At 32.4% G+C, this 24,012-nt stretch overlaps 1 long non-coding RNA gene across 1 annotated transcript in view; it reads right to left on the bottom strand.

Moving 5' to 3' along the window:
- Positions 1 to 24,012, bottom strand: part of LOC127724268 (uncharacterized) — a 33,279-nt gene that overhangs the window by 1,294 nt on the left and 7,973 nt on the right. Inside the window, exon 2 of the long non-coding RNA XR_007992421.1 lies at positions 6,715 to 7,192. This is a non-coding gene — a long non-coding RNA (uncharacterized LOC127724268). The remainder of the gene's footprint in view (positions 1 to 6,714; positions 7,193 to 24,012) is intronic.

Here is a 24,012-nt window from a genome sequence, read left to right as displayed (position 1 = left end):
CAGACAACTAAATATCATTAATTATAAGTTTCCAAACAACATATGGAAGTTATTGGTAATTGTTAAGGTTATGGAAGTCATCGATGTCTTCTGCTAACTAGACACCTTTCATTTTTACTATGATCAAGAATTTTAAATCATAAATGATGCAACATAAGAACATTTTTTCAGGGTTTAATGTAATATTTGATAACAGTTACTGCAAATAAATTGATCAATCTTTTATATTAAAAAAACATAATTTTATAAATCAATTCATGAGATTTGACATATATTGTTTATAATGAGAAGCCTGCTTCGAGTGTCTGGATACCCTAAAGATTTCGTTTTGTCCATCTGTGCAACAACAGCTTATATGAAAGCAAAGACTTCAAAAGTAAGGGGTAGGACAGACATATAGTTTTGTACGATTGTTGTTCATAGTATGTGAAAATTGGAAAATTTAATTCTGAAGAAACTGAGTTTATCAAACAAATTACAAAGTATTAGGAAATACGTTTTGTGAATGCAAAATCGCTAAAGGTATAAAATGAAGTGTCGCCCAATGTTGTACAGTTGAAGAGTTTGATATGTAGATGTTTATAACTTTTTTTGTCCAAATTGGAATAGAAATATTGAGGTATAATCTAGTTTATTTTTAATAAAAGAAATCACAAATTGAAAATAAAACAACACATATCTATGCCCGGAATTCAACGATGAGTGATAAATGTGTATGATACTCTATTCCAAATTGGGTCCACTTTTCAAAAAATCATCCGTCTGCCGCCTTTTTTTTCAAATGGATACCAAAAGTGATATATTCATTATATTGTTATAGTGCTCGGATTTTTGTCTCGCCACGACGAAGTAAAAAAAGCGAGACTATGGCGTGCTCTTTCCGATGGTGGTGTCTTTGGTGTCAACAATGCATACGTTTGTGATTAGATCAGTTGCAGGGGAACCACTAGTGGTAGGTCAATGATATTTGGTGTGCATTTGTATAAGTAGTGAAACATCTGTTGTGCATGAAGATTATTTGACTTACTCCCTCAAACATGCCGTGTGGAGACAGTAGAGTGCCCCCCCGTGCTTCAGGTTTATGCTCTTATAATATACTAGATTATGGAGTGTGTGTCCGAGCGAGAACTTCTCTAGTTCATTACTTTAGGAATATTTATCAAAAAGTAGTATTTCAATATTCAGCCCCATTCTACTATTTAGTCAGACGTCAGTCGCTACCCTGATATACCCTTTCTTTTTCGGGTAATTAATACGGATAGCGTTTGACATCTTTAGCCGAACAGATTTATCATTTTAACATAATTCAATTCATTGTATGCTGGTTCATATTCTGGACGCCAGTCTTTGCTCCTTTCTAACATAATTCACAAACAAAAAACAAATATGAAGCTTAGAAATGGAAAAATATTAAATACTAAACTCGTTCAAAGGGTATCTACACGTCTCAATCTTCAAAATCGCTTATCTAAAAATACTACCATCGCTAACATTTTTAACAATAAAAATCGTGGTTACCCTTCTATCGATAAGTGTCATGCCAAAAAATGACTTACATGTCCCCGTCTTTCCACCAACAATACGGTAAGGTCCTCGTTTAATGGTCGCACATTTTCTTTAAATTTTGAAACTGATTTAACTTGAAAAACAAACAGTATTATTTATTTACTCACATGAAACAAACCGGGATGCGGTATTCAATACGTAGGTGAAAATGGACGATATTTATCTAAACGCACTCAAGAACATCTGTATCGTTTTAAAAGACCCAATAAATTCAAAAGTATCATTTATCAACACTTTAAGAAGCACAATCATCCTATTAAATATTTAGCAGTTCAACCTTTAGAAGTAGTACATAAGCAGCCTGGTGAATCTCATTCAAAGTTTGTACGATCACGGAAAATAATTGAATTAAATTGGATTAAAAAATTACAGACAGTCTACCCTCTCGGTCTTAATGATAATATCATGGGAATTGGTAATATATCAAGAACCGATTCTGTTAACATTTTGGATATAGTTTCTAAAACTGTTCGTAAAAACCGTTCTCATGGTCGTAGAAAAAATCGCAATCAAAGAAAATTTCGGACCAATCATACCAATATTTCGGACCTTATTTCTATTTCAAAAAAACAACGGCAGACATTATCTGTTAACAAAGCTCTGTTCATTACCGGTTGATAAGTTAAATAAAATTTTAGAGGATTGCAACACAATTTCATATAGCAGTCCTAAGTATGAAATCGTTCAAATTATAATGGCATATTGTTATTCTAAACTGTTTCCCAAAATTGATCGCCCTGAAGATCATCAAAAACAGTTTATTAAAATAAAGTATGTCAATAAAGGTTTTGGTTTTGTAAATATTGCCGGTATTTTTAACGACCATTCTGTTAAAAAACAAATTCCGGGATATTTTGATAATACTGAGCTTCCTCTTATTTGTTATATTTACAAGAAATCTACCCGGAAATTTGTGTTTAATTATAGCCAATTGTGTAAAGATGTTAATATCAGTGAAAATACACCTACTTCATGCAATTGCAGTAATTCCGAATACATTTATGGACCCATTTCCCATGTTATAACAGGAGATCTTAACATCGTTCAAGACCGAGAGTTAAAATCATTCCTCAGTAAAGGACCTAAATATCGTCCCCCGTCAATTATTAATTGGAATGAGTGTCGTAATATCATCCACGACTCACTCCATACTTACTGTTTGAAATGGATAAAACGGGAAAAAGCTGACAAAAAATCTTTGGACTCTTTTTTTAATTCAGTAATGAACATAGTTGATATACGTATTCAACATTTTAAAGAACATTTTACTCTTAACAATAACCACAATAAACCTATTTCTCGTATCAAACATAAACTAAAAGAACTAGCCAAGGAATTTGTTTTTGTCCCGGCCGATAAAGCTGCTAATAATATTATTATTGTTTGACGTAAATTTTACATTGAGGTTCTGAAAAAAGAAATCACCAATTCACCAACATTCCAACTGACTCCATTTTCAGAAAACGACATCTGTAACAAACACAAATTTAATAATACTTTTAGATATTTGGATGATATTTTGGCTCTCAATAATGACGACTTCAGTATGTATACTAAAGAAATTTATCCTGTTGAACTTACTTTAAATAAAGCTAATACTAACAATGACCACTGCCCTTTCCTCGATCTTGATATCTATATCATTAATGGAAAGCTTAATACTAAAATATATGATAAAAGAGATGATTTTTCATTTCCTATCGTTAATTATCCATTTTTAGATGGTGACGTTCCCTTGTCACCATCTTACGGTGTTTATATATCTCAACTTGTACAATTCGCTCGTGTATGTAACAATGTTTTAGATTTTAACGAGAGAAATTTATGTATTACTGAAAAATTATTACACCAGGGTTTTCGATATCACAAACTAGTCAAAACATTCACTAAATTTTATCATCGGTATAAGGACATCATTCGTAAATATAGCTCAACATGCAGACTTCTTATACGTTCAGGTATTTCACATCCAAATTTTTATGGAAATATTCTTTATAAAGCACAAAAATGTCAGTATTCACCTCTGAAGCTAACAAAACCTTTAAATAGACTTATTAAGAAGGGATATAGTTACGATACTGTTGTCAGGTCATTAAAGATTGCATATTTTGGCGTTAATATTGATTCACTTATAGGGTCTTTGCATCGGCACTAAACACATTTATTTAAAAACCAGTTGTTGGCATGACACGGGTTATGTTCTTCTCATATATGTTATGATGGTATGATACGAAACCCCTAACGGGAAGGATTGTGCCTGATATTCATATGATGAAGACATAATCTTTCAATCAGTTTAATTGAAGTCTGGAGCTGGCATGTCAGTTAACTGCTAGTAGTCTGTTGTTATTTATGTATTATTGTCATTTTGTTTATTTTCTTTGGTTACATCTTCTGACATCAGACTCGGACTTCTCTTGAACTGAATTTTAATGTGCGTATTGTTATGCGTTTACTTTTCTACATTGGCTAGAGGTATAGGGGGAGGGTTGAGATCTCATAAACATGTTTAACCCCGCCGCATTTTTGCGCCTGTCCCAAGTCAGCAGCCTCAAGCCTTTGTTAGTCTTGTATTATTTTTAATTTTAGTTTCTTTAGTGTACAATTTGGAGTTTAGTATGGCGTTCATTATCACTGAACTAGTATATATATTTGTTGAGGGGCCAGCTGAGGGACGCCTCCGGGTGCGGGAATTTCTCGCTGCATTGAAGACCTGTTGGTGACCTTCTGCTGTTGTCTGTTCTATGGTCGGGTTGTTGTCTCTTTGACACATTCCCCATTTCCATTCTCAATTTTATTTATTGACTTTGAAACATTTGTTTAGTTTATTTTAAAGTTTGTGATTGGGTATGTTAAAGGGGAGCCTTAAGTGGTAGGTCGATGATGTTTGGTATACAGTCGCATTAAATTGGCAAATGTATTGCCATAGAAAGCTATTTGACTACGTCTCCTCAGTCATGGCTCACTGATTTTTGTAACTTTTGCATAGTTTGAGAATATGCCAGTTGAAGACGAACCACTGATGGTTAATCAATGATATTGGATACGCAGTTGTATTAGCATTTGCACGTTTTCTATTCATCGAGATAATATGGCGCAGTCCTCTAACCATGGCTCATTGACGTCAAGCCCTCTCATCATAGTTCATTGACTTTTAAACATTTGCATAGTTTTTATGTTGAAGTTTGAGATTAGATCGATTGGAAGGGAACTCAATTACCAATTATGATAAGTCAATTTGGTATGCAGTGGAAAAGGAACGACCTTTCCGAATTTCACGAAGGTTATTTGGCACTGCACCTGCAGGCATGGGTCATTGACTTTGAAAGTTTTTTTTTTGCCATATTATTTTCAACATTTGCATTATACTATTAAAATTATGTAAAGGCGAACCAAATCTCAGTGTCAACAGTGTATTAAGACATATGAATATTACGTAGAACATGTTGTCAAGAATAAATTGTTAGTGTAAAAATCATTCGACAGCGGTCATTTGTCAAGCTTATAGCAATTATACGCAAATATTAAAAGTGCACGGATTTTGAAGTAATTTGATATCGAGGTTAAATATCATATCATGAATATATGGTGTAATGAACAATTAAATTAAAGTCATATGATACTTCAAATGAATATGTTTTATATACTTATATGGCTAATTGGACTTTCTTGTAAAATTAAATCCTTCAACATGCGAAACATATTTCTGTGTCAGCAGTTTATTAAGATTTTACTGAGCAATTGCAAGGGCAAAACCGTGATTAAAGAATGCAAACAAACTAATCCTCGAAGGTAAATAGTAATAATGGATTTTAAAGAAAAAATTTAATGCACCAAATCATTTAACAAGTGATAGGAAAAAGTGTTGATGAAAACAATAAAACGCTTTACATACATGTAGCTCTATCAATTCACTTTTCATGTGCTCCATGAGTCTGTGTTGATTGTATATCAATGTCACGATGGCAACAAACTCGAAAGTTAATGAGCTTGGGATCAACAATAACTAAATGAAATATTATTTGTTGATTACAGTTTCGTAATAAATGTAACAAACGTGCATAGAGGACTTAGTTTAAATTTTACGGACCCCATCACGAATAACCGTTTCACAGATGATATCGGATATGTTCCTTATGTCGTAACTGCAATAACCTTCCCTTTTCACGAATGTTACCTACCGAATTAGACTATTTACCGGATTTGTAATAACATAAGCAACACGACGGGTGCCACATGTGGAGCAGGTTCTGCTTACCTTTTCAGAGCACCTGAGTTCACCCCCAGTTTTTGGTGGGGTTCGTGTTGCTTAGTCTTTAGTTTTCTATGTTGTGTCATCTGTACTATTATTTGTCTGTTTGTCTTTTTATTTTTGGCCATGGCGTTGTCAGTTTGTTTTCGATCTATGAGTTTGACTGTCCCTATGGTATCTTTCGTCTCTCTTTTAGTATATACGCATGCTTTGGTTCCATAATTTCCTTAACATAAAAATTTCAAGAAACTCGTTCTATATGATTTCATTAACAGAAAATAAAATTATGATGTTATCTATAGATGTGGGGTCAACGTTATTTCTGGAAAAAAAAACAAATTCTGGTTTTCAGATAAAAAACCTAAATAATATCATTTAATATATGTTTCGCTTGTACCACGAAATCAACGAAAATTAATATTCAACGAGTTTTTCTGCGATATTAATTTTTTGTGTTACTTTCTTCCACGAAAAGCTGCTACTAGAACCTTTGCTATTATGTGAGTTTTCTTATTATTGAAATCCTATTCAATCGTTTTTTTTTTTCAGTATCACTAATCATGCTAATTCTTGCCTTGTTCACACGAATTCTTCCACAAATCTTGAAATGAATACCCTTAAATAATTTGGAAAAATATGTTTTGTACACATTTTTATTTGTTTAGTGCCTTTTGAAGATTAAGTGTATGATCGTATTTTTTTTTTTAAAGTCATACATAATTAGCATTGCATGCTGGTCTTTTAAAAGCATTGCTCTTAGATGTTCGTATTAGCACAAGCATACATATTGTTGCTTCATTATTCGATTGGAAGGTTATAAATGACGTTTTTATATGTTATTTTCTTTCAGAAAAATAGTTCTATATATAGAATATTTATTGTGGATAAAGACTTACATGTTTTCTTCGCCATTGTTGTTAACAACAGGGACTGCGTACATTGAACTATGTAGTGTAACGCCAAGAATACATGGCATTGCCTCCTCCTGCTCAGAAAACAAACCCATTGTAGTTTTCGGGAGTGCTGACACACAAAACACGGAAGTACTTAGGTCGTTGCATGTTGATTTGCAGAGCAAAACCATTCTGTCTGGATCTATTTGTAATACAGATCTGGTGTTAGGTTGAGTAACATATCCTATATTTTTACTTGTAATAGCCAAATCATAAGGTTCACTGTCTACGATAAGCTTCCTTAAAAAAAGTCAAAGAGAATCTACTAGAATTAGATTTTTATTATCATAGTCACACAATAAAATGTTTCCCTCTGTTGAAGCTGCAATTCCAGTAATTCTGCCAAAGTCATGGTTGAATGAACAGTTGTAAGAAAATGTATGTCTCATATCTCCTTGTACTGCTAAAACTTGTGCCGTCTCTAGAATATTTCGTAAAAATGATTATGCTTTTCAATTAAAAGTAATTATAATAATATTAATAATAATGATCATAACAATGAAATTTTTTAAGAACAACATGAACAAATAATGATTATGATAATGGAAAACAATTTTATAACAATTATATAAATAATAATAATAATATTATAAAAATGATAATCATACATGAATACATTCGGCTTTGAGCGTTCCTATTGAAGTTAAATCAAGGAAATCGCTTCGGACGCCTACACTTTATAAACTTCTTCTCCATTTATGATTTAAATTAATTTTCAGGTTTAACATTTCTGAATTTCCAGTTTTAGCATATAAATATTTCCCGACTATTATCATTATAAACATATGATAAATCTGACTGAATATTTCTGTGTTTTGCTTTTGAGTCTACTGGCACTCCATTTGCGCCAAACAAATCTTTCATTTCCGCCACAAACCATATTCCATTTGCGCCAATAATACAGGTTAATATATAATACATTGTAATATAAGACAATAGAGAATTTTAATAATATCAACTTTGAAACACAGTGTTTGTTTGCATAATAAAAATATTCATCCGAAATCAGTTATTATAATCGTAATTGAAAGCACCAAACACTAATAAGTTCTTAAAAAGAGGCTTTTTATGCCAGTAACAAGTCAGGAATATGACAGTTGTTTTTCCATTAGTTTGATGTGTTTGAGCTTTCAAATTTGCTATTTGATAAGGGACTTTCCATGTTGAATTTTCCTTGGAGCTCGGTACTTTTGTTATTTTACTTTTTCATAATAATGTCATATTAGAAATGAGTATGAACTCACTTAATTACCAAAGGGGAATAGTATAAAAAAAACTTATTCACGATATATCAATGAATATTTAAACTTTTCCGTTATATGTAAACTTTAAAATGGCGCAAATTTAGTTTTTAATTTTTGACGCAAATGAAAGATTGCAATGCGCCCGAATCTTTCTAACCTTAAAAGAACATTAAAACGTTTGATGCCTCTACTCTTTTTATTGACTTCAAATAATCAAACGGATCATGAGTTTTCATCGGACTAAAAACAAAGAACCATCCACAACAGCAAAAGAGACTTGGTGACTTTCATTTTTTTTTCGTCTTTAACACAGGATGTTTAATTTAAGATTTAATCGACAAGTCTTGAAGAAAAATCTTTATGCTCCAAAAAAGATTACTGTAAATTCAGAAGTTATTGCGTACATTTATAATTGCGATTTTGTCATTGTAGACTAAAATGCGATTTTAATTTTTGCGATATTGAGAAAAATCCTGTTTAATTCATATAAAAAAACTTCAAAATGCGAGTTTAAATTATTGCGATTATAACCCTGTCGCATTTTTCGCAATTATAAAAACATCGCAATAATTTCTGAATTTACAGTATTCGGGAATATTTCCGATAACCTTTCTCCAGAGATCTTATTTTTTTCACTCGAGTATAAATGAATTTGGAGGTGGGTGGAGGAAACATACCCTTTATATGAAATATTGAATAGTGAGAACTAATCAAAGCATTCAGAATGTGTTTTTCATACTAAACAGATCCCGATTAAGACCTGGTCAGTTGATGTGCTAGTAATGATTCATCAAAGCAGACCGTTAGGGGACCTCAATATTTTATAGTGTTAAATTGTCTTCTTGGGTTGCCCTCTCATTGACGTTTTCCATACAAGATCTTTCGATTTGCCGATTTGCAAAAGTAGCTTTGCAGAATATACTTGCATCATCGGCAAAAGAAAAGAGACATGCTATCAACGTTACAAATTAGGGTGTACTGTGTATTAATATGAAAAACACGTTGGGTTAATACTTTAACAGGACAGAATCCCAACAACAACGTTCATCTTGACGCAAAGTATACTGAAACAGAAAACAAAATTATAATCATAATCATAATGCATTTTATTGACTCGATCTGCCTTTCAAACCTTAGTTGACATGTCATAACTAAACGTAAGAGGTTCTCTTTAGAGCCTCTTTACATTGCATATTTTTTATCATGAAACGAACTATGTTCACATACTTGATGAATGAGCTTCAATACAAAAAAGATTGCGCGAATTTGAAAAAAAAAAAGAAAAAGAAAGTTTGATCGGTTTTTATTTTTCTTTGTTTCAATACATGTCTCTTCAGTGATGCTGGAATCCAAACATATTTAAAAAAAAAATGTAGAGTTGATTAACCAAAAAGGACAAAAAGTATAGCCAAAGCCGGGCAAGGAATTAGAGCTTTGCATGAGGAGATCTATTTCTTAATTTACAAAAGCTTCAAACATTTTTTTAAATGTTAATAACATAATATCCGTATGTTCATGCCAGTACCGAAGTACTGGCTACTGGGCTGGTGATACCTTCGGGTTAAGGTATTTAACTTGCCTTTTCTGCGAAGACCATAAGGTGACAAAGGACAATCGAAACAATGGCAAATTAGATAGTGAAGACAATCAATATTCATTTATTAAGGAGATAGACTAACGTACTCTTTAAGGGCATCCTATGTCATTCCGTTATTTGGTGATAACCGTGGTGTTTGTTGTTTTGTCTATTCACTATTAGGGGAGTGAGATAGTATAATCAGACCTGGTTTTTGTTCTTTTAAGTTCAAAATATTAGAAATATTATACATGTATCAAAAATAGTATGCTTCAAATCTACATAAGTCATTAGTCTTACAGATTTAAGTATTCATAGTTTACACGGCAGGTACAGTATCCGGCTGAGATTGTGTTTTTTTCGAGTGAATTTACATGCAATCAGATCGATTTACTAATATTTCGAGAATACAATAGTTGTATTCGCGACTGTTCATCTTATTCTGAATAATATACATATGTTGAGCACAAACGACGTACAATGTCCGTGTAGTCCACTCACAATTCAGTGTTTTATATAGTCCGTGCTTTTTTCGAGAGCAACATCTAAAACGTCCCGGTTTTACAACAAATGGTCCGGTTTTTTTTTTTTAAAGAAAAATAAGAATAAGAAGGAAGACAATATTGGGCTTAAACACTGACTTTTTCTAGTTTGTAACTGTTGTTTAGCAAAGGACACTATTACTTATTCTTAATAAGTCACAAAAACATATTACTATGTTGATCAAATTTAACCCTTTTCAGTCTGTTCTGAAAAAGTAAAAACGTAAATTTAAAAAGCAAAAGATGTTGTGCAATTCCAGATGCCATAATTCACTCACATGTTCAAACAAATGATACAGAACTATTTTTATATTTTGTAAATCAGGTTTGCAATAAAAAAAAATCAGAAAATTCAATATGAACGCAAATATCTACTAAAAGAGCCCTCCCCCAAACTTTATAAATTGCATGCGTCCGAAACGCTTTTCTGGATTTATTTTCGTCCAGAACGCTAAAATTGAATCTTTGAAAGCTAAGAATATATAAGAACTGAAACATTTGAAAAGTTTTATGAACAAGGATCTAAAAAATAGCAAAATCCATTAAAGGTCAACTTTGCCTGATGGAGCTGAAACCTTAGTTTGTTAATAATTTTTTAGAAATTATAAACGGTTAATTTTAAATGATTGATTGTTGGCTGTTTAAGGTCCTGTGTCAAATATTTCATGCATGTTCAAGACGAGAACCAATTAACTGTAAATTCAATATTTTAGTCCCGTAACTGAGGACGTTCGTGATGAAAGCCGGGAAATTTAGGCTGCCACTGAAAATTAGGGTATATTGGATATGGACTGAAATATCGTCTTGTAAGAGACCACCTACTCAGCCCCCCCCCCCCCCCCCCCCCCCCCCCCCCCCCCCCCCACCGCCCTCACCCCCAAAGAGCTGTTGTAAAGGTTCTTGACGCGCAATGAACGTGGCACTCTCTACACGCCTCGGAAGCGAACCTAAGTGACCATATTTCTATTCCCAAGCCCCCTTGGAAATAAACAGTTTTAGAAAGGTTTGTTATAAATCATATCATTACCAAAGTACTGACTACTGACCTGATGATAAACTCGGAGACTTATCCAATATATCCAATAAACAACGAAATGAATAACCTAAGTGACCATATTTCTATTCCCAAGCCCCCTTGGAAATAAACAGTTTTAGAAAGGTTTGTTATAAATCATATCATTACCAAAGTACTGACTACTGACCTGATGATAAACTCGGAGACTTATCCAATATATCCAATAAACAACGAAATGAATAATCTTTAAGTTTTAATACGATCCTTTTTGAAATAATAATAAAAAAAAAACGAAATGTGCATATAACATGCGTAAACCCCATAAGTATAATTCTTTTAATTTTTGGTGGAATAAAGCTATGATGGTGCTTTATTTCTATATTACCAAGTAAAGCATATGCTTGAAAAGACTCCTCTTCATAGTAGGAGCATTAGAATATTGTTCGTGATTTCCATTTCTAGAACAATAAAATGTATTACAATCAAGACAAACAGAAAATGAAACATTTAGGATGTATTTTATGTTAAAAAAAACATCACACATTTACTCGCTTTACACACGATGTGTACATACGTCTCAATCCAACATGTCTGAGTTTACATAAAGATTGTTTACATCACGAAATAATTACTGTATGAAATCCATATCGGTACACTTACACGAAGATAATATTATCTGAATAAAATTGAATGATGCCTATTTATGAAATGTACATGTTAATACAGCATTATCAAACTGGTTTATTGCATTGTTTCGTGCCTTAAAAAGTACTTCATTTGAACATTTTCATTGTTTTTGAAACGTAAATGTACTGACATATTACATTTTAAGCCATATGAATGTTGTTTTCTCACACGATAAAACAAGGACGCACTAAAAAAAACACGGACTGCTCCCGAAAAAACCCGGACATATAAAATGAATTTGCTCTCTAAAATGTACTTTTCAATGCAAAAACAAGAATTTGTGTATAGTGTCTGTATATCTAAGTATATATATATAGATTCTATGTAAGAATTTCTGTTGACATTTGCATTGGTATGTGTATAAAAATGGCTTTAATCTATATTATGTAATAAAGCGCTGTAAGACTAAACTAAACGCTTTTAAAACAAAATAATGTTGGGTTGTTAATGAATTTTTATCCAAATACTAGTTAACCTTCTATGATATTAGATATAGGGTTCTATAATCTGTTTTACGTCTTACCACAAAAGAAGTCTGTTTGTTTATAAATGTATTTTTGATCATATTCACTAGATAAAACGTGGTCACACTAAAAAAACCCGATCAAATCGAAAAAACACGATTTCAGCCGGACACTATACCTACCTTGGTTTCGAATTTTGTCTTATGTAATTGCATCAAATCTTCCGATTTCTTACACTAAGAAATGCAAAAACACACAAAAAACAAAAATAAAAAAAACAAAAACAAAAACAATAAACTGTCTCTCTCCTAGAAACACTGTTTATGTAGCTTTTCTTACTTAAGGATCCCTACCTGAATTGCTGGGTTTGATATAAATGGTGAATTAATTTTGAAAATTTATGTATTATTTTCACTTACATAAAAGGTGATATATTAAAAAAAAGTATGAATTTCAGACAATGTTATAGATTTTAACGAAATGTAATGAATCAAAGACTGTCCAGATGTTTCGATTTGTCATGTGTATTGACTAGTAAGATGTCACCATACTTTCATTGTCGTCTTATAACTAGAATAAAGAAAACTAGACTTAAAGACAAGATCTTTCAACTTCTTTACCATAGGAGGGGGCGATACCAGCTCTCGCTTTTCTGAAATATTTTTTTTGGGCATCAGAAACGTATAAAAATATATCAAAATTCTTGGGATCACGTCCTCCTAGTCCTTATAAATCTTTGATTCACGCCTGAAACATAAAATGTCAAAAAAAACTGTAAAATCTCTGCAGTGAAAAAAAAAAAAATTGCACTTATTTTTGCTGTAACTAGAATGCAGATGTTTTATTCCATATTCCCCTATATATATATTATTTATAAATATTCTCCCGAATAACTAAGCAAAGCTGTATTAATGTTTGAACACTACCTTGAAACATCATATATTTGACGTGACCTGATTTTAAAATTACCAGCGGTATATATATATTCAATTGCTGTGAAAGTTCGTTTATTCGTGGGTATCAATTTTACATGTTAGTGGTTTCTTAAATTCGTGGAATTTCGTTTTCTGAGGAAATAAAAATCGAGGGAAGTATGTGAAGCCATCAGAAACGAAGATTCTTGAAAATAATCATATGTTGTTTTATAATGATTTTGAAATAAGTCGATTCATCTAAGCATACAAAATGTCTGGATTGAATTAATTGCAAAGTAAATATTCTAATTGTTGAACACATGTTATCAGAAGTGATGACACTAACTAACCTGAGATCAAATGATCAACAGAATAACGATCATCAAAGGCGTTAATCGGGCCATAAGCATGTCAATTTAAGAAAACAGTTACATAAAAAAAAAAGCTTCAAATGTAATTGTAGAATTAATGTTTATAAAAATAAAACAAAGCAATCACAATATGTTATTAGACCGTGTATATTTACGCCAAACATTTTTCATTTTAAGCTGAAAAAATAGATTTTGCAAAATACGCTACAAATTTTAAAGTTAATTGGTTTGATAAATGTAACAAAAATCTGTTGAAGTCACTTCTGAAAAATCATTTTTGTTATGAGATTTGAAATTTGTAATTTTCATGAGATTACATTATTTGATTTCACGAGGATAATATAAAAAGTAATAATAAGTTTGTCTTAAAAAGATTTCATCTTATCAACAGTTTGAATAAATTAAAACATTCGAATTTGATTGTTTTAGAAAAAAAAATGAAATTTCAATCTCCTTCTAAAGAACAAAATATTGAAATTGCTAACCTTAAGCATTTTTCAATTTGCCTTAAAAAATTGAAAAATGAAAAATGCTCCAACGTGGAGCATTTTTCAATTTGCCATTAAAAATTGAAAAATGAAAAATGCTCCAACGTGGAGCATTTTTCAATTTGCCTTTAAATATTGAAAAATGAAAATTGTCCCGTATTGGTTGAATTTTCGACTTTAGAAAATTTTCTCAAAAATGAAAATGTTTCTGTGTGGAGCATTTTTCAATTTTTGTAATCGTTTGAAAAAATGAAAAATGCTCCAAAGAGGAGCATTTTTCATTTTTCAAATGTATCAAAGATATTGAAAAAAAAAGAATCAAATTATTTTTTCATTCATTGTTAACACTTTAGAAGTTTTGTTTTTATGCTTTAAATATAATACACATGTGTGTATGTGTGAACCCGTATATACACATTTATTACCTTACCCCGAAAAGATAGAACAACAACGCACCAGCAAAATTATTTGATGTGGCGCAGGATTATTATGCAATTGTTATTTCCCTTGTTTAAAACCATGAATTTTATATTTCCCTATTTTGTTATTTATATTCAGGTTAACTAAATATTCTCTATATATCTGTTAAATCAAAAAGATATTGGTATGTTGAATTCATTGATAAACATATTTATTTCTACTCTCAAGTTTAGTATTTGCATCGTTGCAAAACATTTGTAAACTTCTTTTAAAAGTTAATGTACATTGAATATAAGATCTGAGCAATTTGCCTGTGTGTAGATCAAAGCATAACTATGTCTGCTCTTAAAAACACGTATTTGTTGTGGCTATTTAAAGGATTATGCATAGTTGAAAGCAATAACAATGTGCTCTTAGCCCTCAACGACAAAATAGTTTACCCGAAGCAGAGAGAGTTGACCTGAATGTAAAGTAAATAAAAAAATATTGAAACAGGAAATTTTATTAACATAAAATTTCGTACTTTCATGCACTGGCTACGGGTTTGGTGATACCCTCGGTGACAACCTAGAAAAGGTGTAAAGATAAAAACAACACATAGGAAAGCTGTTCTTTTCCCAGTCTCCCTGTATAAGGTTGATGAATATGCCATATTCCATCTGAATACGGCTTATTTTGGAAGTCATTGAATGCTCCATTTCTTAACTAGATAAAATGATATAATTTTCACTGTTTTTGGTTTTTATTTACTTAGCTATTTAGATACCAATAGTGCTTTAACATTTGGCATCCATCGTCTCTGTTTACAACTAGAACAAGCTGTGGTCCACATCTCCGAATCTCAATCAAAATTACTCATGCTACATGTACATTTTGGTCCCGCGAGTTGGATGTTGAATTTTACAGTAATTTTTCTGTTTTTAACTGAAATACATTATTTTGGGAAAACTAATCAGGAATGAAGCAGACATTTGAGTCAGTGCTTGGTGGAATTAGATACGACTGTCTTTAGGAGACAAGTTTTGAAGATTTAGGTGTATAATTGTTCCTGTGGTCTTTTATTTTTATAGTATGGTTTATTTGGTAAATGTATAGTCATAATAGGTTTGATGTTGTCAACACTGATATTGCTGATTACTTTGTTCATTTTGAGACAGATTTTCTATTATTTGGAATGAATGTGAGGTGGCATTTCAGTTAAAAATGAACTTCAAATGTGAAGCTAGTTTACGTTTCTCTAGATATAAGAAAATGTGGTATGAGTGCCAATGAGACAGCTCGCCTTCTAAGTCACAATTTTTAAAATAAAAACCATTATAGGTCAAAGTACGGTCCAACACAGAGTCTTGGTTCACATCGAACAGTAAGCTATAAAGTGTCCCCAAAATGACTAGTGTAAAACTATTCAAACGGGAAAAACAACGGTCTAATTTATATACAGAACGAGAAACACTTATGAACCACATCAACAAACGACAACAAAGAACATTAGAAGATAACAAAACCTTTAAACAGACTTATTAAGAAGGGATTTAGTTACGATACTGTTGTCAGGTCATTAAGGTTGCATATTTTGGCTTTAATATTGATTCACTTAAAGGGTATTTACATCGGAATTAAACACATTTATTTAAAAACCAGTTGTTGGCATGACACGGGTCATGTTCTTCTCTTAAATATTTTATGATTGTATAATACTGAACCCTTACCGGGAGTTGCCTGATATTCCTATGATGAAGACATAATCTTTCAATCAGTTTAATTGAGGTCTGGAGCTGGCATGTCAGTAACTGCTAGTAGTCTGTTGTTATTTATGTATCATTGCCATTTTGTTTATTTTCTTTTGTTACCTCTTCTGACATCGGACTCGGACTTCTCTTGAACTGAATTTTACTGTGCGTATTGTTATGCGTTTACTTTTCTACATTGGCTAGAGGTATTGGGGGAGGGTTCAGATCTCAAAAAACATGTTTAACCCCACCGCATGTTTGCGCCTGTCCCAAGTCAGGAGCCTCTGGCCTTTATTAGTCTTGTATTATTTTTAATTTTAGTTTTTTTGTGTTTAATTTGTTTAGTATGACGTCTATTATCACTGAACTAGTATATATATATTTGTTTAGGGGCAAGCTGAAGGACGCCTCCGGGTGCGGGAGTTTCTCTCTGCATTGAAGACCTATTGGTGACCTTCTGCTGTTGTCTGTTCTATGGTTGGGTTGTTGTCTCTTTGACACATTCCCCATTTCCATTGTCAATTTTAGAAAAGGGTATTGTCTGTTTAAAAAAATAGAAGGTACACAATTATTATGTCTGAACAACACTAAAATCTTATTCCGACATTACGGATGGAATTTTATTTCATTAACGTGAATGAGGTCGGAGTGACTCGGTGTGCGCCTTTTCCTAAATTTCTCTTATTTTTCTCCAGATCCCACCTTTGTTGTCCCCTTGATTTCATTACCCCAATTTTTATAATCCTATATCCAACATCCCCTTTTTGTAACCTCAACATCACACCCTCTCTATATCCCACTTCGAGGGCTACTTGCAAGATTCATTTTGATCAAGATGAATTTTATGCCTAAAATTATCAGCCTGATATGGAACAGGATTAAAGTTTCGTGATCCCTGTTAAAAAAACAAAACAGTTGTGACTTTCTGTTTACATAACGAATATAAAATGGGAGCGGACGAGCTACAAAAAATATAATAGTATCAACAAAGAGGCAATATCGATAAATATTTTAATCAAATTATTTAAAATTTCTCAAATTACGACAAGAGTGCGCACGCTGAAATGTCTCGCCTTCTTTACTTATCATTGATATTATGTTGAGGGGGTCGGATGGGTCCTGATCCCGAAATCCCGGGCTTAAAAACATGAAATCTCGAGGTCCCGAATTAAAAAATAAACAGCTGCGCCATGAGCGCATGATACGCCCTTCGTCTTGTGTGCAATAATCATAAATAGTTTCTGAGATACAGCGTGACATATGAAAACCCACCTTTTTTTAACAAAAAACTCAATAATAACTCTAAACCAAAATTTTGAATCATCACCAAAAAGTATACAGATCTTAAGATATATATAACTTAGAAGTGAGTAAAGTCTTAAGCAATAATCATAAATTGTTTTGGAGATACAGCGTGACATGTGGAAGCCCCCCCCCTTTTTTTTTACAAAAAACTCAATATTTCTAAAACAAAATTTTGAATCAAAACCAAAAAGTATACAGATATTAAGATTAATATAACTAATAAGTGTGTAAAGTTTTAAGCAATAATCATAAATCGATTTTGAGATATGGCGAGACATGTTAAAAACCCCATCCCCCTTTTTTACAAAATACTCAATAACTCAAAAATAAAATTTTGAATCATCACCAAAAATTAAACAGATCTTAAGAATAATATAACTAAGAAGTGTGTGAAGTTTTAAGCAAGTGTCATAAATCGTTTTTGAGATACGGCGCGACATGTGAAAAAAAACACACCCCTCTTTTAGTTACAAAGTCCTGTAACTCAAAAGTTTTTAATCTTATTTTCACCAAAAAGTATACAGATCGTTGGACTACCATAAGGAACAACTGTGTTAAGTTTCATGAAATTTGGAAGAGTCGTTCTCAAGTTACGGTGCGACATGTTTACGCCGGACAGACGGACAGACGGACGGACGGACAGACGAACGGACAGACGGACGCCGGACATTTGTATACCATAATACGTCCCGTCAAAATTTTGACGGGCGTATAAAAATTAAATCCCGACATCCCGGAATTTGAAAAAAGAAATCCCGGATCCCGAAAGGGTCAATCCCGAAATCCCGAGCTTAAAAACACCCGATCCCGACGTCCCGAAAAAGGTCCTGCCCAACCTCTATGTTGATAGTCCTAAATATAAAGCTTTACTACAACTATCACATAAACTTAACATGGTCCAAGAAAATGAGGTCAAGGTCAAGAAATACATGTACACCTTACAATAAATCACTAAGTATAGTTGACCTATTGCTAATAGTTTCTAAGAAACAGACTTAACCGAGAAAACTAAACACTGACTAATGAACCATAAAATTAAGGTCAAGGATCTGAACCATGGCAGGCAGAAATGTACAGCTAACAATTCTTCCATACAGCAAATATAGTTAACCTATTGCTTATAGTTTAAGAAAATCAGACCAAAACTAAAAAACTGAACACTCAGCAATGAACAGTGAAAATGAGGCCATGGCCATATAAAACCTGCCAGACTGACATGCACATCATTAAATATTTCCATACACCAAATAAAGATGACATATTGCATATAGTGTTAGAAAAAAAGACCAAATATCAAAAACTTAACTTTGAAATTTGGTCAAAGTCTGATGAGCACAACCATGCTTGACACATCTATACCATTTCCTCTATTGTTCAATAAAATATCGTCATTTGATCTCGATGGACCAGCCAATGCGTTGTGACTCAGTTTAGATTGGTTGATCTGACATGTCTACTGGATCAGTATTCGTATCAGAGGCTCCTCTGATTCTACCTCTATTCCTACCATCATACCCACTAGTTCTGGTATATTTTGGTGGTATGCCTGTGTTGTTTTCGAGAATTCTACGTAATAATGACAATTAGAAGGAATTAAATGGAACAGTATTTATATGGAACATGATGTTGACGTTATTGACGAGAGCGTAGTTAGATCACGGTATGAAAGTGGAAAGGTCGTATCTACTGATCGATGTAAGAGCGTTCTATAATCGCAGAAGAAGCGTGTTAAGATCGTGTTGCAATCGGATAAATCGTGCATGTATTGTCGTTATGAAAACGTGATTAGCGTAAGAAGAAAAAATTCCACAACTGTACAACATCAAATCAGAAATTATATAAAAAAACAAAAGGGTACTTAGTTTAATAGATATAAACTAGTCACCATAGTTTCATCATAAACACTGCTGAAAGCATTTTTGATTTATTATCCGAAAAACTGTAAAAAGCCTCATTTTTTTATGAATAAGATTGCATAACTCCAAAAATGTAAATGTTTCATAAAAGTTGGTAAAAGTGTTTTTGAGTTATAATTGTCCAAAAACTGGAAAAATTCCCCTTTTTTCAATATAAAAATTCATAACTGAAAAACGTAAAATCTGAAATTTATAAAAATTGAAAGGTAGCTTAAGTCAACAGATATAAACAATTCACCAAAGTTTCATAAAATTTTGTGAAAGTGTTTATGAGTGATTGTCCGAAAACTGGAAAATCCCCCCTTTTTTAAGCATAAAAATTCATGACACGGAAACGTAAAATCTGAAATTTATAAAAACCGAAAGGGAGCTTACGTCAATAGATATAAACAATTCAACAAAGTTTCATAAAAGTTGGTGGAAGCGTTTTTTATTAATTGTCCGAAGTGTGGACGACGGACGGACGGACGGACAACGGTATACCATAATATTTCCCGTCTTAGACGGGCGTATAAAAACCAAGAAACAAGTTATAAAAAGGCTAAACACATAGTACAGATACAAGCGTGATCGAAGTTTGTGATAGTTAGTTCAAAGCGAATAACAACCTATAAACCATCATGTGTCTGTGCCTACAAAATCAGTCAGTACAATTGCAATGGATTTTGACAAAAAAAAATACTGTAATTTTATTATCGACACCTGTTACGATTATAAATCAATTATGTATCAAATATATCGGCAGTTAATTTTTTTATCAATTTTTTTCTGTAAGTTAGTATTCTCAGCAGAATCTCTATTAAAACTATTGCTTTATAATTCTCTTCATACCTTTTGTCTATTACATCGCAACACGACGATTTGATATATACTGATATGAACAGAAAAAGATGTCGCTTACACGGCAGCGAAATAACAACCCAACTAAACACATAACCAAAAGTCTCTTGCGAAGCACTTATATTGTTTTCAACAGAAGACAGGTGTCTCTATACATATATTATGTCAACTTCCGAATCGTTTGAAAAGTATGATATACCTTAAGCAACTATCAAGTTATTTTTGAAAGTCACACTGGAAGTACATTCGCTTGCACAAACTACTTATAAATAAGTTAAGTACTATAATAGAATAAAAAAAAAAAGAAGCTGTTAGCCTTAGTTCGTTTTGTATTTGTTTTTTTTATTTACGTTTATTAATATGTTTCGGAATTTAATGTGACGTCCATTTTCGATGAACTAGTACACATTTGTGTAAAGGGTCCAACTGGAGCACGACTTCCGGATTTTCTCGCTGTATTGAGACTCACTAGTGGCCTTGGGCTGTTTTTGCTTTTTGGTCGGGTTGTTGTCTCTTTGTCCAATTCTCGTTCCTATTCTGACAACAGAAAGGAAAGTTTGATTTTTATTATAATTCAGGGGAAAGTAATTAGTATGAAACAGTTGATTTTACCCTACAGTGGTTAAAGTTCCATAACTCTTAAATATTGTCACATAAAAAGGAGAGTAATGACTGCTATCCTACCAAGTATATGAACTTTCTGCCATTTACATTAAGTTAAACCTTGCACAATTATATTTCCGTAAGCGTATTACAAAATGATATGAAACAATATTCCAAAATATCGTTCCCTGCAGAGAAATAATAATTAAAAAAAGGGCCATTATATTACGGCCGACACTCGGCGAACCGAGAGATTGGTCGGTTAATCTATATTGAGTATGCGGCTATATGGGCGGTTGGTCTGTTAATCGGGTCGGTTATACGTCTGTTAAGAGTAAAACGCACAATTTAAATGTTCAACTCTGTTAAATATACAGATTTTTGGCATATTATAAGAACCAAATAAAAAAAAGAAAAGTGTCTGACAAAATGATATCTATCATAGAACATTTTCCACCTGTAAAAACATTTCATAGTCTGCGCAAACTTCAGTAAAACTAAAAGGCGTCGCGCAAGTATGTGGTATTTATGCTTATACGCATAGCAATTGTTTTAATAAAAGACGAAACAAACAATTTTAGATATAATTTAAAGGACACAAAATAGTACTTTGGTTCTAAAAAATAAATTGACATTAGTAAATATTTCATAATTGTAATATAACGTGAGTAATACCACGTTTTAGTGACTATTAGGGGAATAAAGTCTGTTAATGGGTTGGACAATTAAAATTGTGTCAGTTAAGAGTTATTTAGCCACGACAATAGTTTTGCTACCTTTATAATTTCCCATTAAAAAAGTTAAGAATGAGATGTACTTGAGTAAAAAAAATGACAATACGGTGCAACAGTATCCTTGTAGTAAGGGCATTTTTATTTTGACTTTCTTTGCATTTTATTGAAAGGTGTGTCACTGCAATATAGCGTGATATGGATTGGCCGCTGGAATATGCATGAATTTATTATTAACGTTTTCAATCAGCCTTAATTTTTGTGTCTGTTCAAAGAAGAACGTTCAAAAATCCGACTGAAAGTGTCTGTCTTATACAACACCGGGTACATATAACGTGTTGTCGTTCTCATATGGACATGATATTTGCCCCTGGACGTTAAACCCTTATTCGTCAGCATCATCCAATTGGTTCTTTTGTTCTATTACTTAATCATATGTTGTTTACAAAACATTCTAAAGAAGTAAATGGAAAGAAGCGAATGCAGCTACATTTGATTATCTTAAGTTTTAATTCATTTTATTCCGTTTAGTTCCTTTCTACATAAATAAGTGCAGAGGAGAACTGCAGTTGTGCGCTTGTAAAATTCTAGCATTTGTCACCAATTTGAGTACATCGCAATCCGTTACTGTTTCAACCACCCCCTCCCCCTGAAATTTTGTTTTGTTTGCACTTTACAATATTTACTGAGCTATCAGATTCAGCGGTTGACAGGAGGCAAATGTTTATCGGACTCCAGTCTCAAATAACATAAAGTGATGTACAGTAAAAACAATTGCAAAGCATCTATATTGATATCGTTGTCTATACTATTAATTTAAAAATAAGGAGATGTGGAATAAATGCCAAAATTGTTTTAACAATCATCTTGGAGGTTCTAAATAGTAAAAAGGGGTGTTTCATGTCTGTATTCTTAAACAATTGTTATTTTTCTCTCTTTTTTAGCAATGCATCACTCTCTACTGTCCTTATCTATTATTCTATATTCTGCGTCTCCATCCAGATTCTCGTGTATACCATGAGGGTTCGGATTGGGGGTGTTGTTTATTTCTGTATTCTTTAAATTGTTATGTCACTTTTCTCTACATTTTATTTATTTTTCTCATTATTCTTTCTCTATTCTTTATATTTTAGCATCCCAATATATTTTACTTACTGATGTTTAGTTACATTACGACGTTTATCTCTGATATAAAAAAGCAGATGTGGTATGATTGCCAATAAGACAACTCTCCACAAGAGACCAAAAACCGAAACAATAAAAGAAACGGGAAAAAACACGGTCAAGATTTTAATAAAACGATGAAAAAATAAGTTATGACTGACAGCAAATTGAATAAGAACCACAACTGTAATACATTCGTACAAATTAATAGCTTGGGATACTAGTAGACAGGTACAGAAAAAGAAAGTTACTGTTTTAGAATGTTTGTAGGGTTCAAGTCCCTGTCATGCAATTTGGGTGTAGTAAAGAACGATACCAAGATAATGATATATAAGAAGAAAGCGACATGACTCACTAGAAGACGATTTTTACACACACACACACACACACACACACACACGAAACTTGTACAATGACAAAAGATTTATCTATTTTAAAATATCAACTTTTTATTTACCTTTCTTTTGACTAGCAAACAAAAATAAGGCTATTCAAAAGAGATGTTTTATGTCCCGAATAAAACGCAAAATCCATGACAGATCATGGTAACATTCACGAAAGCAGAAGGAATGTAGGATGAAAAACTTCAATCAAATAGTTTGGGGTGGGAGAGGGGAAGGGGGTGTAGAATTGCTGCGAGTTTTGTTTATCCAAAATCGATTTTACATATATCCATATTTTACAATCATTTTTTCCCAAATTAAGTTAAGAAAAGGGGGGAGGGTGTCAGTGAAAAAACTATGTGAATTAAGTTTTTTGTCCTACATTGAACTTTTGATGTCGTCCCTTACTTCTTGGCTTTGTGAAAGCGTCGGCGATGTGCATGATACGCAGTCATCATTGCAGAAGTTGAAACACTATGTATTTCCGTTGGTGACCTACATGTAGATGAATGTCTTAATAAAACTATAAAAGGTAGCATTCATATTTCAATTTAAAAGGAATAAATGAGGAAGTAAAATAAAACAAATCAATAAATCTGAAATCAGGGGCTTCGAGAAGAGGATAGATTATGTAAATTATGCAGCACTGAAGTTGAAGATGAAATTCATTTTCTTCTTCAGTGTCCAGTTTTAGAAAATAAAAGAACTGAATATATAAATAACTTTTAAAGTCCCCAAATAAATCATTATTAATATGGTTAATGTCATCTGGGGATAATGTTCTAATTAAAAAAGTAAGTTTATTATTGTGTACTTTATTCAAAGAGAGAAATTTAATTCTAGATACA

This window comes from Mytilus californianus, unplaced genomic scaffold (assembly GCF_021869535.1).
Source record: "Mytilus californianus isolate M0D057914Y unplaced genomic scaffold, xbMytCali1.0.p SCAF_14, whole genome shotgun sequence".
In the NCBI taxonomy this organism is placed as follows: domain Eukaryota; kingdom Metazoa; phylum Mollusca; class Bivalvia; order Mytilida; family Mytilidae; genus Mytilus; species Mytilus californianus.
Note: the sequence above shows the minus strand (reverse complement) of the source record. Positions and strands in the feature narration are given on the sequence as shown.